Source organism: Manis pentadactyla, chromosome 13 (genome assembly GCF_030020395.1).
Source record: "Manis pentadactyla isolate mManPen7 chromosome 13, mManPen7.hap1, whole genome shotgun sequence".
Taxonomy (NCBI): domain Eukaryota; kingdom Metazoa; phylum Chordata; class Mammalia; order Pholidota; family Manidae; genus Manis; species Manis pentadactyla.
The window spans coordinates 53829443-53845242 of NC_080031.1; the positions used below are offsets into that span (position 1 = coordinate 53829443).

A 15800-nucleotide genomic window follows, 5' to 3' on the forward strand; every position below is an offset into this window, starting at 1 on the left:
TCAAAAGGCCAGCCAGAAGCAACTTGGCCTGGAATGTTTGAGTGTTCTGCAAGGGTATCAGCATAACCCGTGACTCTGCTGTCAGCCCTAGCAATCAGACTATGACCCAGCCCACCTTGAGGACAGGGCAGGTGATGCAAGTCCACACCCCTAAGATTTTTTCATGTTCTCTAGAAATCCTCAACTGCCTATAAAACCCCCTAGACAACACACCACTATGGGCTCTCTTGTCCCCTCCTGGCATAAGCCAGGAGCTCTATTCTCTCACTTTATCTCTAAATAAAAGCCTGTACCTTGCTCTCCTACCTTGACTGTTTGTGAAGCTCATTCTTTGACTACACCAACAAGAACTCTGGCATCACTCTTATATCAAGAACTGGAGTTAAAGACCACATATTAGAACAAAATATGTTCCTGGCACCTTTATCACTCAGGAAATTACAGAGGATGGGTTGAGTGGGAAGGGACAGGGGACGTGGGCTGGGGAAGAGCCCTCACATACAGCACTTTGGGTGCTCGGGCGGAAGGCCTCACGAATAAAAAAGGCTGCCAGAGTAGGTTCAAAGAAGGTTCCTGTCTCCTCCACTCACTCCCTCCATCACTGGTGGGCAGGCTATGGAGACAAAGCTGGAATGAGATAAAACATTCTCCCCCATCCACTTCCCTAGGCTAATCTTGTCTAGGCCTTCAGAGGATGCGCTCTTTTCTGGCCGTTCTGTGTTTGTCTCACTTTATTTTCCCTTTTGCAGACACCCATTAGGTTTATTGCTATTCAGCAAAAAGGGGCGTACGTTCTCCAGGATTAATTTCATGAGCTTGCATTGGGTGACTCATCCTTGTTTATTGTCTATTGAATTTGAAAGCAAGGCATCTTCCTGGAAAACCTAAAGGGATCTGGGAAGGAGAAAACTAGCAGCTAAACCTGTACCTTGGCAGTTCTGTTGGTTGCCCTGTCCCCACCCACCACACACACAGCTCTGGGAGGCCAGCAATGACTCCCAACCCCCCATGCTTCTTTGCTTACAATGGAAATTAGAAAAAGTAATTCCTCCCTCCCAGCACCCTCCCTACTCTCCAAATAGTTATCATGGATCATATGGTAGGATCTTGTCTTGTGAAGAAAATGATCAGAGTGAAATTGGGTTTGAGATGCCATGTTGTTTGGTAGAAGAAGACAAAAGAAAAGACTAAGTATATGAATTCAGACAGCTATGAAATTTAGCCAAATCAGGGAAGAGAAAATAAGATGAGAAAAAGCATGTCTTTGACTTCAAAGGCATGGAGACAGTTAGACAAAAACTCAAGAGAGCCTTGGCAACTGGGGTATTTTTTAACAGCAGAAAGGGAAGAATAAGGAACATAAGAATTGCTGTGGAGGTTTTGGTGGTAGGCTTGGATGGTTGTGGGGGTGGTCAGCCCAGCAAGGACACAGGGCAGAGAGGCATGCTGAAGGGGCCGGGGTAAGGAATGGGACAGCCAGCCCATGGGAAGGTTGAGCTGGGACTTGGGAAAACCAGCTAATATGCTAATTTGGGTTAAGTGGGATGAAGTCACAAGACTTATTTACTCCCCACAGATCTCCTGGAAGGGAAGGTAGTTAGGCTTCTATGCTCTCTGGTGCTGAGATTAGAGAGTTTATAGGGCTTCCCACCAAAGCAGCAGCAGAAAGGGAAGGCAGTGCTGCCGCTGATGAGGAAGACTCCCTGGGCCTGCCCGTTAGGCCTTCTATCCTTCTGGAGGTGGCTCCAGACCTGGCTGAGCACATTTGCGTGTTCTTGTGAGGTTTACCCTCACCGTGAGGTTTGTCAAGCACCTTCTCCTCTTGTGAGAAGGGACTGGACACTTCTGTAGTGTTCTAACTGGAGCTATGAAGCACAAATGTGAAAAGCAAACACTGGTTGAAAGGGTCTGATATGCAATGACTGGGTAAATGTGTAGGCTTGCTGGCCACCTGCAGCGTCCATCCCCAGGCAGCAGCAAACGCATCAACCTTGAGCTCGGTAGTGTGGGCCTGCCTGTCCTGTCCTTGTCTTGAGCTGTTTCCTGATCCCTTTCCCTGGTGTCTGCCCATTATCCAACAGCCTTTGCCTGCTCCTTGCCTGTCCCCATAGCCTGGGCCACAGCAGGCTCTGACCTGATTGCCAGGGAACAGAGATGCCCCCTCAGACTATCCTTTGCTCACCCCTGTGCAACTCTGGGATTGTTTTGGTCAGATTTGTTCTGGGTCACATGTCCTATGAACAGGAAAATAATTTCCAGAATCTATAAATAAATGTAGTTGTTGAGGTGGAGGTTACCAGGTTACATATTCATGAACTGGGGGTTCCAAGTATCTGAGCTGTCCCTCAAGACATGGAATATAAAATATACCATATATTTTAGAAATAGAGAAAGAGAGAGGAAATAGGAAGAAAAATCACTGCCAAAATATAAAGGATGGAAAAAATACTTCAAACCCAATATAATGAAGCTAGGTAAATTAATTTTAGGGAACAGAAGAAAAGTTACAGATATAACCTTAAAACCATGCATAATAATATTTGAGAAAGGATAGCAATCAAGAAAAATTCCAAGAGTCTGGAGGAAAGTAAAGATTTGCCCAATTATCAGTAGGGGAAAAGTAGATTTTAGAGATTATAAGTTAGCTAAGAATTCTTAATGTTAATTTCTAAACAAAATTCCAGAATAAATCATTAAACTCACCATTTTTCAACAATTGGAAAATAATGTGTGGCTACTAAGGTCAGAAGAGAATCACTGAGGACAAATAGTGCTAAAATAATACCAATTTTTTTCTGGTTAAAGGTTCACCGAAGTAGAATAAGCTACAGACCAGGACTCACAAACTCAAAGTCGGGCCATGTGGTGGCTTAAGTGAGAAGAGTCCCAGATCAGAGCCTCAGGATATGGAGGGGTGACCGCAAATTGGAGAGGCATGCCCAGTCCAAATGGGGCTGCATTATTTAGCTCCAGCCAATTGCTGTCCCTGGAGAAGGGCTAGCCCAGTGCTGCCCAGGTCTCACATTCACCAGAAAAAATAGAGGGCTGGAAAACTGATATTGGCTTGCTGTCTCCCAATTTGTGAATGTTAGCAATTAAGTCAAAGTTTGTGAAGAGCTTTAAAAACAAACAAACACATCTATTGGTCATGTTCCTCCTCAAAGAACCACCCAACACCACCTCTGAAGGGTGACTTCAGAATTTACTAAATGTGGTGCTGACATAAAACCCCCATACTTCAGATACACCAGCTATAGACATGTGAGTAATACCTGTTTATTCTTCCTCACAGAATGTAGACATAGGTGGCTGGACAACAGGTGAAACAATATATTGTATTGAAAGTTCTCTGTAAACTCCAATGTACTATCCCACACTGTTCACATTATCTTGATTTCAAGAAGGCATTTAGTAAAACCACAAATGAAGTCCTTGTGAATTAGATGAAGAAATCTGTTGGATGATAGTGTAATTTGAGCGGATTATTAGCTGGCTGCACCATAACAAAACATCAGTGATTAGTGACTCCAAGATAGTATGAGCCTCCTTGGTTGTCCTACAAAAACTGTAACATGCCCAGTCCTCCCCTCCAACTTACACTTCCATAAAACTTATCACCACCTAACATATTCATTTAGTTAACTGCCTTTCTTCCTCCATTGGAATGTAAGTGTCTTTAGGGCAAGGATTTTTGTCCATGTGATATCCTAGAGAAGTGTCTGGCATATAGTGCCTGCTCAATAAATATTTGTTGCATGAATGAATACATGAATTTATAGCTACCTCTTCAAAAACCTGACCTAATGTTCTTCCTTCTTCAGGTTCTTAACAGTCTAGATGAAGACACACTAAATAAAACTGCAAATGACTCACAGTACAAATATAATGGATGATTGAAAGGAAGGCTAAAATTACCTGAATTAATTGGAATGTTGAGCTGAATATAAAAGTTCACATTCAATGGGTATAAATGTGAAGTCCTTCTTTTACTTCCTAAAACTCAGCTTCTCAAGTTTTATAAGAGAAAGACCTGGCTTAACAGCCATTTTCATTGACTGCATATTCAAAATTAATCAACAAAATTCGGTCAGATGATGAGGCCTACTGGTCTTTCTAAATAAGGACACTATAAATCAGACTTCACTCAGAAGAATATGGTTAGAAATCAGTCATTAATGACTATTACACAGGAGCACAAATTTTGGTCAAATCAAGGACAAAACACTGGTAGTGTCTTTGACCCTCTGACACCATGCATCCCTCAGGAAATTCTGTTGCTTACCTTCAAAATACATTCTTTAAAAATGTGAAACAGATCAATCCTTCTATAGGTCCTCTTTTCATGCAGGAGAAAGTGAAAGTTCTTACAGTGACCTATCAGGCCTGTACATCCCCATTTCCTCCCAGATTTCCTTCTATTATCTGATTTCACTTTCTCTGCCCCCATTGTACTGGCTTACTTGCTGATTCTCAATCACCCAGGGCTCCAGCAGCAGCAGGCAGAGCCTTCCATGCAAGCCTAGCAATTGCTTCTCAGCCAAGGGCACCAGGAGGACCCAGGTTCTAGCTAGCCTGCTCCAGGCCTTGTACCAATGAAATGACATCCCTTTCTTTGCCAGAAAACCCCTTCAAGTCTGTAGACACTTCATCAGTTGTACCTCCTGCAGAGATCCACTGGTCATTCAAACCTTTCCTGACCTCTCCCTCTTGGGAGCTCCAAGAGTATCCATTTTTAAAACAGTTTCTTTGGAATGCAGCCACACCCATTCATTTACTTAGTGTACAGTTGCTTTTATGCTTCATGGACAGAGCTGAGTCGTTGCAACACAGACTGTGTGGACTGCAAAACCAAAAATATTTACTATCTTGACCTTTATAGAAAGAATTTGTCAACCCATTTGCTGCAACACTGCTTATTTCTCAATCCTGCGCAGTATGTGGTTAAAAAAAAATGGCCTTGTGAGCCAGACAAATCTGTTTTAGAATCTGTTCCTTCAATTATGAGCTATGTGATCTGGGGAATGTTATTTGTCCTTTCTGAGGACCTCAGAGTGTTTCGGGGAGGATTAAATAAAATCATCTACACTAAGTGCTCCATGCAGTGCCTGACGTACAGTAACTACTCAGTGTTCACCAGCTGTTACTATTAGGGATCGTATTTCATACTGTTGTTCCAGAGAAGCGAAGAGGCCCCCCACAAGGTCATGCAACTTTTGGTTGGTAGAGTTTGACTCAGCTTTTAAGCACAAGGACAACTCTGTACCATAATGCATGTATGTGAGGATGTATACAATATATAAGGGATATATATATGTATTTATGTATATAAATGATGGAGAATTTAGCAATTTGTAAGCCTTCTAAGTTCCCTAGGTGTGAGTTTTGATGTTGGCGGTTAACACTGTTCAAGAAGTGCCATCAGGCCATGGTTCTGGGATCTACAAGAAGCTGTTTTGTTGCCAGGGACTGTGCAGCAACCACACCTAAGAGGAGCTGGGGCTCTGTTCTGCTTCATCTGATTCAACAGAAAGGCAGGGCAGAAGCCTCTTGGTGATGTGCTCACCTGAGGGAAAGTCCTAAGGAGGTGTATCTTCCTTTTCTTTCGCACAGTGATTAAACACACAGACCCTGGAGCCAGACTGCCAGAGTTCAAATCCTAGCTCTACCAATTTACAAGCTATATTTGTTTGAGCAAGTTCCTTAACTTTAGGGCTCAATTTCCCTGTCTGTAAAACAGGGATAAAATGGTGTGCCTACTTCATGGAATTGTGAGTATTAAATCAGCCCATGTATCTAAAGGGTTTAGAAAAATGTGTAGCACATTATACACTCTTAATAAGCAGTAACTACATTCCAGTCCCCTGTAAGTACATTTCCCCTCTCTGCATTCCATAGATATTTCAGGTTGCCAAAGCAATGAATTTCTGTAAGGTAGGAAAAAAGGTCCACAAATTACTAAGAAAAAAACCCCTGTGATTTTCAATACTATACTGAGGCCTTCCTTCATTGATGGCAGAGCATAACTAATGTTTTAAATGCTTCCACTTGCATCTGGATGTATTCAACCTCAGATTTCAAAGTTCTCAGTAAAGGAGTGTCTCCACGTCTTACATAACACAGTGGACTTCAGTTAGTGAAGTGCATTTGCTACACAGCCCCGTCCTAATGTGTGTCAGGATCTATACCAAGAAGACTGTGGTTTAGCCCAGTGGATCCTACTGGACATCAGAGATGAACTCTGTGTGGAACACAGTTGCACACTGCACACTGGAATCACCTAGACAGAGGGAAGGCCACTGCTTGCTACACTTGTCTCTCACCCTGATGAATCCTTAGCTGTAGGTGCAGGTCCTTAAATCACAGAACTCTGGATAGCTAGGCAGATAGTTTAAGGGTCATGACACAGGAAAAGCAGTTCTTGATAATTTTAGGATTTTACATTTAAACTTTAATACTCAACAAAAGGCCATAAAGGTGGCCAGATGTGTGCCTAAAATCTGGTACCTGCTGCCTCAGTTATCAACATGAACGTTGTATACCCAATTTTTCTGCTTCCACGGAAAGCCCAGACATGGAGGGGCATCTGCCCTCAGGTCCCCTCCCTGAAAGAGATATGCAGACATGTATCCCACAAAACGGCAGATGCTCCTTTCTTAGCCCCCAGTGTGGGAAAGCTCATCCCCTCCTCTCCTCACCGTGGGTGGTCGATCTGTCAGCTCTTGTAGTTTCCGGTTCAGCATTCTGCATGCCTCCTGGAATTTACTGTCCAAGGCTGGAGATAGGGCCCTCACCAGCCCCAAGATCATGTGGCTCTGCAGTAAGTCCCTGTGAAGAGGAAAGAAACCCACACATCCACTCCAGGGCTCTGGGGATGCTCCCTTGCAGAGGTGCCTTGAGACTCCCAGGAGAAGCCCCTTCTCCATGTTTATAGAAAATAGCTGTTTGACATCAAGAAGAGCTTTTCTTGGGCTGGAGAATGATAGAAGGAACTAACTGAAGAGGCAGATCTCTACGGTCATAGGGAGAGAAGGATCTGGGCTTTATGAAGACTCAACTGAAAGATTTAACAAAACAGGTTTGTCTACTTCCACAACCAAGAAATCTCAGCTCATTTGAAGATGTACCTATAAGCACAACACAGCTGGGATTGAGACCTTTCTCTGCCCCGCTGGCAACTCTGTTCCCAGGTTTGGTCTGCACCCTTATGTAAACCTGTTCACACCTGCCTGAATGCTTGTTTGCTTCCCTCAAAAGGAAATTTCTAGATGTAGCTGCCACTTAGTTCTGGAGGGACCATTAAGAAGAGCCCTGAACTCAAGCCCCTGGAAGGAAGCCACTGTCTTCAGATGGTGGCCACACAGGCGTCAGTGGTGGCAGAGAGCTCAACACCAAGCTTCACCCTATGTCCTGCACCCTCCTCAGCCTGTCTTCCCCATAAGGACCCCAGAATCCTCTCACCCAGCTGAGAAATGGCCTGTCCTTCTTTACCCAGAGCACCGCAGCCTTCACCTTCTCCATCCACTCCTCTCATGTGCCTCTACCTCCTGCCCACACCTCTCAACTGTTAGCAAGACATGCACACCTGAGCTGTCCCCAGAGACTGGCCACCCAGCATCCCCTCCAGCTCAGTGGCTCTCCATAGGCCAGGTTCTGCTGCACGCCTGCATCCTTCATCTCATGTGCGTTCCCCTTCCCCATGCTCCCAAGCCTCTCAGACCTCCTGTTTCCTCCACTGCCTCTTAGGCTGTCCACCCCACCCCTTCTCTCTTTCCCCTCATGTTCATGGATTCCTCCCATCCTCCTGAAGGCTCTTACCAGCCTTCATTCTCCAAAATCTTCCATGGCCTTGAGGCCCCTGGGCCCTCAACCCCTCTCCCCACCACCCTCCTTCCCTGATTTCGGTTCTGCAAACCTGTGCTCCAGCAGGTGCTCTTTGATTAATTGTGACATGTTTTTTAAATACTCCAGGTCATGGACCACGAGGGGCTGGGAGGGGCATAGGGACATGGGTGTGAATGTCACTTGCAAGCACGACAACTGGTCAATGGCAGGGGCCATTGCCTTAGAGGAGAGAGACAAAGGTTGACGGTGGGGGCAGGAAAGAAAGAGATGGGGAGTTCCCTCCCTCAGGGTTTGGGAGGGACTACAGAGGGAGGTGGCTGCAGGAAGGGATGGAGCCAGGAAGATCAAGCAACCAGGTCAAGAGGGCTGGGGAGAGAAACGCTCATGCCCACCCTCCTTCGGGACCCAGTTCAAGGTACCTGCAGCTGGTCAACAGTGACCATCTGGACGAGCTTCCCCTGGGCCCACCGCTGCTCCAGGGGCCTCAGAAACTGAAACAGCTTCGAGGTAATGGTTATGGACAAGGAGGCATGTTCTTGCACCTTGCTTGGGTCTCCTCCCAGCAAAGTTCCCAGCCGGTTCAGGGAGGTCAGGTAATCCCGCACAACCTGGGGGAGAGGCAGTCTCAGTCACGGCCATCAGCAGCCCTTGCCTTTCTCTTAGTGTCACAGGTAAGGACCTTTGTCCACATCACCATCTTACCTGAGCATAGATCTTCTGTTCCTGCTCTTGCTTGAGGGGAATGTCAAACTCTGGTTGGTCTATCTGGACACAAGAGAGACTGGAGAGACATGGGGAGAGCGGAGGAAGGAGAGCATGGCAGGGGTAGAAGCAGGTGTGTCCTGGAAGACGGCCTCAGGAAATGGAGTAAACAGGGCCCAGAGCAGGAGCGGGGTGTGAAGAAAGGGAGGGACTGGGGACAAGGGAGATGAGGGAAAAAAGTGTAGACATGGAAACAGAGAGTGGGTATTTCATCCAGTTTGGGGTGCTCAGCAAGTGAGAAGCATAATAAATCCAGGTGCTAAAGGATAGTGTCCTTCAGCCACGGCCAGGTCTAGAGCAAAGGGAGTGACATGATACTATACCAGATGCAAAACTTCAGAGGGATTGAAAACAGTCATCAAGATAAATAGTATCTTGATACTTTTAAAAACCAAATTAATGCAAAAAATCCATGCTGAATAAAGTAGCAAAACTTTGCTTACCATGGATTTTTTCAGAAAATTGAAAACCTATTTTTGATCCATTTTTAAAAAAAAATTACAAATGTTTTCAAAAGTCTACAAATAAGTTTTGATTGTTTGGAGGGGAGGATCTTTTTTTCCAAAAAGGTCATGCATTTTTGCATTGGCTTTAGTTTTTCAGAAATACTCATTAAAACACGATTTACCTTGATCACTGAGTTTCTGGTGTCCTCTTCAGTTGTGTGCCCCAGGCAGGCAGCTTGCTCACCCGCCTGCCCCTCAGGTTTGGTGCTGGCATGTCCCTCACTCTATTCTGAGGATCTGTGTTCCCTCAGTTTTCCTTTTCTTCTCCAACTTCAATATTCCACTCCCACCTTGAGCTATTACTTTTCCCCTATCTGAAAAACACTTCCACTTGACTCCTTTGTCATATTTTATGTCCAAACGTTCAAGAACTAAAAGTCATCTATACCCCTGCTTTCACTTCCTTACCTCCCCTCCTAGACTCCCTGCAATCTGTGTCCATTTCCAGAACTGTCTTCCTAGTATCTGCTAGAAGCTTTCCTCCTAGAAGGAAGGAGCATTCCTTGTTCTCTGGGCTCTGAAATCTTTGGAAATAAGTGACCCTACCCTCCTGAAGCTGGCTCCTTCCCATCCTCTCAAGTCACCCGTGTGGCTCTGACTACCCCCTTCCTGGTGCTCTTGGTATTCTCAGTGCCCATGCCCCTCACTGGGGTGCTTCTATCCTTTCCCTCCACCCATTTTTCCCCTGAGAGTCCATCCAGTCTCAGGATGTAACCAGCCTCCTCTGATTCATAACAAATAAAAACTGCAGTCTTTCTCTGAATATTCTGTCTCCAAGCCCTCCGGTCACCATGGACCATGACCATGAAGATTCAGTGGCCTAAATCCCCGTGCCTGGCCTTCCTTTCCATTTCTGCCACAGTCATCTTAGTTCGGAGCCTCTGAGTTGCTCATCTGGGTATCCCCAGGTTGCCCTCCAAAACTGCTGACTCAACCTAAAGCTCAGTGTACAACCACCACATTTGAATGACCTCAGCAGGCCCCCACTTTTTTTTCCTGTTATGTCAAAAGTGATTGCCTTGGTCTGGTTTCTTAGGCCAGGAATAATCAGGCCCGACCTCATGTTTTCAGCCCTAGTCTCACCGCCCATGGCACCTCATCCCTACCCCAAAACTTCTGCTCAACAAACCAGCCTCTTCCTGAGCCCACAGAGGAGCTGCACCATCCCAGGCTCTTCCCTTAGCTCAGGACTTCCCTGCAGCCCTTCTGAGGCCCTGCAGCTCCACCTTCACCTGTTCAGACCAACCAGGATTCGAGGTTCGGCTCACAATACCCCGCTCCGATCCTTTCCAGAACCATTTCAGTTCTGAACTATCCCCAAAGGCCACAAGAGTTAAACGGAGCACATAGCTTAGAACTGAACCTTAGAATGCCTCACACTGATGATCAGTTCCTCTTAAATATTTATCCTCATATAATTTTGAGGAATTTTTGAAAGTAGGAGCTGAATATGCAGCATCATGATGCCTACCACAATACTGACGCTGCCAATGTTTGTATTTAATTACTTGTTGAACAAACACTTGGTGTGGGCCTCTAGATGCCTAGCCCCGTGCTAGGTCCTGGAGAACAAAGGTGAGTAAGGTGTGGTCCTACTTTTAAGAGTCTCGGTTTTCAACCCATGTTAAATGCTGAGAGCGTGGGGAATGGGAGGACACAGGGTTCACCCAACTCATAGCCAGGGAGTCAGTGAGGGCTTCCTGGAAGAGATAATAGAGCCAAAATTTGAAAAATATACACGTATTTTCCAGGCTGAGTGGGATGTTGGGGAGGAATGTTGCAGGCAGAGAGCCATGTGTGCAAAGAACTGAGGAATATTCTTGGAGCTGTAAGGGAATGGCTTGGGGCTTCAGGGGGAGGGTTGTGGTGGGAGATAAGGCTGGAAAGGTGTGTACGGGTCAGACCACAGCAGGAACTGCAATGCTTTGCTAAGGATGAAGAATGAGGTCCTAGTGACTTGGTGAGCCATTGAAGGCATTCAAGCAGAGACAATAGCATAATTTGCTCATTTTAGAAAGGTCCCTCTGGCGAAAATGAAAAACAAATACGAGGAGGGCAGGACTGGAGATGGGACTAAGTAAGAGGCTCTGGGGGTAGTCCAGGCAAGCAGTAAGGAAGAGCAGAGCACTGGCACCTTCTCAGACTGGCCCTGCTGTGGCCTTCCCTCATCTCACCTAGTAGCCCTGCCCCTCACACCCGTAATTTTCCCTAAAGATAGGTCTCTTCCCTATGCTGCGTATTCGTCCCGTCTCCCCGGCCCCCAGCCTCCTTTCAGAGAAGGTGGCCCAGGTCTCACTGCCCTGTTGCTCGTGCCCCCCTCACCTGGATGACTGGCACGTGTGGCAGGCTGGGGTGAGGTCGCAGATAGGCTCTGAAGAATGGGAAGTAATGGTACTGACTCATCAGAAGTCCCAGAGTTCAGTTAAAGCCCAAGGAAGTCCAGTTCCCAGAGATTCGCCAGCCTCTGAGCTGGGAAGAGGAGAGACACGGCTCAGCACGGGAGCACCCTCTCTGAGACTCACCCCCATCCGCAGACGGCTGCTCCTTGCAGACCTCTCCTCATGCCCCCTTGTCCCTCTGGGGCCCCACCTCTATTCTCCTTCCTCCACTCTCACCCAAGGGTTGACACACTTCTGCAGGGTTGTCGTTTCCATGTCCTTCCTAGCCCTTGGGGATCCCTGGGAAAGAGACCCACCCTCTAGAAAAAAAAAGGCAGCCCTGAGCATACATTGGTATCTAGGAAAGTGGATGCCCGAGGTCTCACCTCCTCAGTACCTTGTCCGAGGGGACCAGCCCCTGCAGCCTCAGTGGCACCTGCGTCCATGCAGGCCTTGTAGAACTGGAAGGCTTTCTCCTGCCCAGAGCCCAGGTGCCAGGAACCGGGGGCTTCTAAAAAAGGAAGCATGGGAGAATTAAAGATGCAGAGACATGCAGGGGAGCTGGGAGACAGGTTGTTCACAGGAAGGAAAGGGAAGACTCGGCGGGAATGGAAGGAAGGGGAGGAATGGAGGAAAATGGAGGGAAGATGGGACAACCGCTCAGCGTGGGCTGGATCGACTCCACGGAGGAACGAGAGTGGGGAAAGGGAGTGTGGAGAAGGCCACGAGGGAAATAAAGGCAAGGTCAAGGTGAAAATAGGGAGGGAAGACAGGGCAGGAAAGGAAGCAAGAGGAACAAGTGGGCCACGGGTGACGGAGAAAGGGTGGGCAGGGAAGGCAGGAGGAGGGCGGATGAAGACGTCAGGAACATTCGGGAAGCCAGAGAGCCTGGAAGGACTGCAGAGAGGAGCCCTTGTAAGGAAATGTTCAGCAAAGAGGAGGCGGAGGCGCAGGCGCCCTGGTCTGGGGTCCTCACTCCCTAACTGCAGGAAGCAGACACACAGACACAGACAGCACCCCAGACACATCCCCGTTTGAATCATTGACCCCTAGTATCCAACAGCTCTCCCTCAGTCCCCCGGGACCTCCTTATTCTATGTGGGAATAGAATTTATGTTATGCATATTTTTTCCTTTCATTTCTGTGCCTTAGCTGTAAGCGTGGCCCTGCACCAGGGGATGCCCATCTCTACTCCCCTCCATCAAGAGCAGGACAGAGGGTGCAGTCATCGCTCCCAAATTCCAACTGTCAGCAGGTTCCCTTCATTCCCTTGCACTGGGAAACCATGCCTACCATACACGTTCTCATTCCCAAATCCTTGCCACCACCCGCCATCTTCCTGGACTGACTTCCAACCTTACAGAGGCCCTCAGTTCCTCCCTCACGGGTTTCCTCTCAGTTCCCTTCCCTCATCCACAGACGCCACGAGCAGGAATCGTCTTCATGCCCAGGGGTTCTAACTCGGTCCTCTGCCCTCCCGGCAGCCCTGGGCCTGTCCCCAGTCACCCCCTTGCGCAGCCAGCCGAGCCCACCGCACTTCCTTCCCTCCGTCCTCTGCAGTCGTCGGTGCCCACAGCCGCCGCGCCAGCTGAGCCTGCGCCCTGCGCTCCGAGGTTTCCCGGAGAACGGGGGGTGGTGGCGAGGGGCTCGGGAGGATGGCAGGGCGAGGCTGACCCCGATCGGAGCATTAGACGAGAAGGGAGTGAGGGCAGGCGAGGGAAGGAGAGAGCCTAGTGCATCACGGAGTAACGGGGGCGGGAGAGCACCAGACGTGGAGCAAAAGTAAAAAATTTAGGAAGAAAACAGAGATGGGGCTGGGAAAAAGGGAGAAAACGGGGTAATCACGTGTCAGTGGGAAAGGAGAAGATGGGGATTCGGTCCAGTGAGACGAAGAGAGGCGCCAGAAGGGATGGGAGGCCGGGACCCGGAGGTGACCAGTGCAGTGACAGAGGGGCTGACCGCGGCGTCCCTGGGGCCCATGAGGATGCGCAGACCAGCTGCCACTCAGGCGCCTGCGGTTGTGCCCCGCCTACACGGAGGGTCTGTGCCCCTTACCCAGGATTCTCCGGAGCCGTTCCTTGCTCTCCTCTGCAAGGGTCTGGAAGGAAGTACTGGTTCCTGAGGCCCTTCCACAGGCAGAGCTAAGGAAATCGGCACAGGGCGCCGCACTGCTGTTCCCGGAGGCCAGGTACGAGCCCGGAGGTCCCTGCACACAGGCGTCTCACAGGGGCCTGCGGGGAAAGCTCAGAGCTGGGGGACAGAGAGAGGCGAGGGCTCCCCGGGAGGCTTGGCGAAGGAACACCTGGAGGACCAGGGGGAGACCCCAGGGAGAAGGAACCAGTCAGAGGGCAGGAGCCTCAGGAAGACGGACGGACGGACGGACAGGGCCAACATGTGAGGGAGGCCCGACTTGGTGGGGGGTTCCCGGATCTTGCTTACGAGGGCCACAGCTCCAGAAGATGTAGAAGAAAAGCACAGAAGAACCAAGGAGCAGACCGACAAGCAGGGCAGCCATCAGCCCCCGCCGGGCCAGGGCCCGCGGTTGGCACGGTCGGCTCCGTCCGGCGGGCAGGCCCTCTTCTGGAGCCCTCTGTGCAGGAACCAGCAAGGGACAACCACAGGGTGGAAGGGTCAGGAAAGAGGGGCGGGGAAAGGGCAGGAGAGGGGGTGTGGGGGACGAGTAAGTCAGTACCAGGGCGTCTCTGGACGAAGATAAGACTCCCCAGCCCCCTGGCACCCGGCGCCATGTGCACCCGGGGGCTGTGCCAGCGGGGCCTGTCACGCATCCTGGGTAAGGATCAGGCAGGCTGCGCAGGCGTGGGTGTTGATAGGACTTTAGAGCAGGAAGGATGTCCTACATCTGCCCTGCAAAGGCCCAAGAGTCACTTTCCTCCTGGCTCCAGAGAGTCCCCATTCCACTCTGCCGGCTCAGTCACAGGGATTCCCTGAGGTTCGTGGCCTCTCTGGTCCCCACCCTCCTGACCTGAGTGCGGAGAGGGGCAAAGAGAAGCTGGTTCAGTAGGTGGGTGCGTTAAAGCACACCACTTCAGGTCGTGTTGGCACAGCCCCCACACATTCTTCCACCTGGCGGTGTTCCCACCCGGGCTTCGGCGTGAACTCTCCCCAGGAGGCACCCACTTCCCACCCTCGCCCAGCACCTGCTGTCCTTCCCCATTTGCTTCAGTCTCCGACGAGCCTCACATTCCCTCCTCTCGGGGGTAGTGGGGGACACTGTCCCTATTCCCCCATCCTAGGCTTCTGACTCCCAAATGGAATGGTTTTCTCCAGGGGACTTGCCGTCTGTCTGTCCTCTCTGGCTCCTAGGATCCTTCCTGGTTCTGCTCTAGGTGCTGAGTCTGAGAACTGGGATTCAGGAAATGGCCTTCCTCCTACCCCCACCCCAGTTCCTCTGTCCTGGAGAAGGGGAACTTCTGCCTCTCCCCCAACCCCATGCACATGCTACTGGCCTCTGGGTGGAGCCTGTTTATCGGTCTGGAGACACCCAGCCTCCCCTCCTCCTTTATCTCACTGTCTCTGGGGAGGTGTTGGGAGGGAGTCTTCACTCCCCAAGCACTCTGGCCCTTGGCTGGCTCCTCTTGCCCTGCTCTGTGCCTTTGCTCATGGAGTTATTTCTGGAATATTCTTTCTTCTCTCCTTCTTCATATGATTGAAATCTTTCAGCTCCTTAGATTCTTAGGTCAAGTGCTGCCTTACCTGGGCAGTCTTCCAGCTCTGTGCCCATTCCCCCTGCTCCTGAGTAGGAGCCCAAACTCCTCTCCATATGCCAAAAACCTGCTGGTGCAGGCAGAGCAGTGCCCAGAAAAGACCAACAAACCTGGTGGGAAGGTAAATTAGTTCAGTCATTGTGGAAAGCAATATGGAGGTTCCTCAGAAAACTAAAAATAGAAATAGCATTTGACCCAGGAATTCCTTTGTCAATTTACCCAAAGAAAACAAGATTCCAGATTCAAAAAGACATATGCACCCCTATGTTTATTGCAGCACTATTTACAATAGCCAAGATATGGAAGCAACCTAAGTGTCCATCTGTAGATGAGTGGCTAAAGAAGATGTGGTACATATACACAATGGAATATTTTTCAGCCTTAAGAAGACAACAAATCCTACTATTTGCAACAACATAGATGGGGCTAGAGGGTATTGTGCTCAGTGAAATAAGCCAGGCAGAGAAAGACAAGTACCAAATGATTTCACTCATTTGTGGAGTATAACAACAAAGCAAAACTGAAGGACCAAAACAGCAGCAGACTCACAGAACCCAAGAAGGGACTAGTGGTTACCAAATGGGAGG

General features: G+C 49.0%; 1 pseudogene; it reads right to left on the bottom strand.

Moving 5' to 3' along the window:
* Positions 1 to 430: 430 nt before the first annotated feature.
* On the bottom strand, positions 431 to 14402 carry LOC130680199 (kell blood group glycoprotein-like; annotated as a pseudogene).
* Positions 14403 to 15800: the final 1398 nt, after the last annotated feature.